At 40.3% G+C, this 1,901-nt stretch overlaps 1 protein-coding gene across 4 annotated transcripts in view; it reads right to left on the bottom strand.

Annotated features, from left to right (window-relative positions):
• The window catches only part of hormad1 (HORMA domain containing 1), a 17,810-nt gene that overhangs the window by 4,683 nt on the left and 11,226 nt on the right, over nt 1-1,901 (bottom strand). For 3 of the 4 annotated variants that reach the window (XM_032519613.1, XM_032519614.1, XM_032519611.1), the window contains exon 16: nt 1,728-1,901. This exon is cut by the window's right edge and continues 247 nt beyond it. The exons of the other annotated variant lie outside the window; for it this stretch is intronic. The gene's annotated coding sequence lies outside the window, so the exon portion shown is untranslated. Of the gene's footprint in view, nt 1-1,727 lie in introns of those variants that run through there. 4 annotated transcript variants of the gene reach the window in all.

Here is a 1,901-nt window from a genome sequence, read left to right as displayed (position 1 = left end):
GATTTGATGGAGTCCCCCCCCCCCCGGCCTGCTGTAGACACAGATAGGCGGGGGCTGCTTGGATATGCATCACAAAGGCTTCCTGCAGTATTGATCCGCAGTGGGTTAAGGCAGTCTATCAGCAAATGTCCCTCTCTCTGGGAAAAACAATGGGAGATTAAAAACACACAGCTTGCCGGGCGGGAGGCTGCTGATGGGCCCTTATCTGGGCCCAAAGGTCACTTTGTACAGATATAATCCACTTTCACTTAACAGCTTCATTTAAGGCACCTCACATGCAAATGGTGGCATTTCTGGGTCTAGTCAAAGATGGAGGTTTGTTTTTCAAGAGGCAGACAAAGTTGAATTTCCTGTCCTAGAGGTTTTGCTGGCAGGAAGCCAAAACTGTTCCATGGTTAAGCTGTAGGAGTCGACTGCATATACAGGTGTCTGACAGCGTCTTAATGCAGCTGCGGAGCATTACCACTGTATGGCCTCCAGAGCTACATTCCTGCACTTTACTCAGTCAATCATCAGTTCAATCAGTTCAATTTATTCCAGTCCACTGGGCCAGATTTTTTTAAAAAATGCACAAATGCTGTACAATCATGTAAATGTACAAACACATACAGCACATATCCCGGTGAAATGATTGGATGTAAAACGTCATTTTCATCACCTATCTTCAAAACGTCCAAACAAAGTTGTCATCCCTAATGTATGCAGTTCAACTATGTTGTTTTCTACCTTCTCATCTGCGCTACATTATACAAGGTTCCTTATCACTGCCAGCTAATAAAAATATGACTCACAGAAAAACCCTGGCACCCACATGTCTCTGCAGACTGCTCTTTTTAGAACTACATTGGTTAGGTGTGTACAGGAGCATACAGTAGGAAGTTAACAGACATGTTCACACGTGAAATTTACTTCACCTGTCCTGGGGTCAAATTTGTTTGTTAAAATAGGCTATATATATTATAGGCTAAAGGTAATTTTTATGCTCCATATATTTAAATAGTACAGTTTAAATGCTTAAATACATTAGACTACACCACTGGAGCAGTGTGAAACGAGGAAAATCTAACCAAATCCCTGCATAGCTTTAGGATTAAAAATATTAGTAAGCACATAGTCTCGCTTTCTCCGACCCCGAGCACGCTGGAGGAGTCTGGCATTGATGGGATGGGAGGAAAACGTGCTTTGGTTTATTGACATTTATTTAAAGGTCCCATGACATGAAAATTTCACTTTATGAGGTTTTTTAACATTAATATGAGTTCTCCCGACCTGCCTATGGTCCCCCAGTGGCTAGAAAGGTATAAACTGAGAATTTTGGGGAAAATACTTCAGATATGGTATTAGGGGACCACTAAGCCCTATAGAAAACATCCAAAGAGCACCAAGTCATGGGACCTTTAAACCAATCACAATCGTCAGGTGGATTTTCCGGCTACAACGGAGCTATCCCGGAAGTAGAAAGTCAAGGATATAAACTACTAAACACATGACCGTTTTTTAAGGCATTTATCTGCCCAAATAAATCAATGGTTAAAAAAAAAAGACATTTACTCTGCCAAAATCAATTAGTGATATAAAAACAAGCAGACAGCAACACATCCAACCTGCATGCTTTGTCAGACATGCACTGCTGAGTGTTGCTCCTGAAAGCACTTTGATAAAACACATTATGATCAAGCTGACTTGACTTTTTAACCAACTGTCATAAACTGCAACACCAGAGGACACTAGGTGCACTTTATGCATTTTATTCAAGTATGAAATCCAGCTTTGTAAACAGTGATAACAATTAAACAATCATAGACATTAAAAAACAACTGAAATGCTGTCAGTTTATACATTTTTTCACCAGTATTCTAACATCTAAAATGTGATATGTCCACATTTTAGATGTGGGTAGG

This window comes from Etheostoma spectabile, chromosome 6 (assembly GCF_008692095.1).
Source record: "Etheostoma spectabile isolate EspeVRDwgs_2016 chromosome 6, UIUC_Espe_1.0, whole genome shotgun sequence".
Classification (NCBI taxonomy): Eukaryota; Metazoa; Chordata; class Actinopteri; order Perciformes; family Percidae; genus Etheostoma; species Etheostoma spectabile.
Note: the sequence above shows the minus strand (reverse complement) of the source record. Positions and strands in the feature narration are given on the sequence as shown.